Here is a 679-nt window from a genome sequence, read left to right on the forward strand (position 1 = left end):
TCTTTCGTTGGATAAACGTGCGGCAGCGTTTTTTTCTAATTTAAAGATAAACTTCATTACTGGGGTTTACTGCTATGTTAAAAGAATCATATAGTTCACTAAACAGTATATTTATTAATACCCTATATTGTAAAATATAAGTAATAAAGATTGCTGATTAGCCACGTGGTTGTGGCTGAAATTTTATCGTGATTTCGCTGGGAGCGGGTGCATTTTTTCAGATTAGCACCCACTCCCGGCGGAATCCTGCGGTTGTCCTTATGACAAATTTTTAATTATATATATACAAAAACGATTTTTGAAAGACAAGCTTTTATTAAAATGTAATAAAAAATAAAATATAATTTGGTAAGCAAAAAAAGATGAAAATGGGTAAGGTGTACGTAATTTCAAATTCAGAAATTAGAAGCAGTTAAAGGATTCACTAAAAGTCTTTGGATTTTGAACATTTTTTTTTTCATATTTCAATATATTTCATATCGGTTATAATCAGACCTTATATATAGCAAAATGTATAGAATAATGTATTCGTGCACATAAGCGTTGTATTGAATATCCAATTCAACCAAATGACAGTCTCTTTTTTAAAGGCGTTAGAAATATTCGTATCAGAAAAAGGAATGAAATTACAAGTGCATAATAATGTGTAAAAGCTGCACTTATATAAATCAGGACTAGA

This window comes from Belonocnema kinseyi, chromosome 8 (assembly GCF_010883055.1).
Source record: "Belonocnema kinseyi isolate 2016_QV_RU_SX_M_011 chromosome 8, B_treatae_v1, whole genome shotgun sequence".
NCBI classification, from domain to species: Eukaryota; Metazoa; Arthropoda; class Insecta; order Hymenoptera; family Cynipidae; genus Belonocnema; species Belonocnema kinseyi.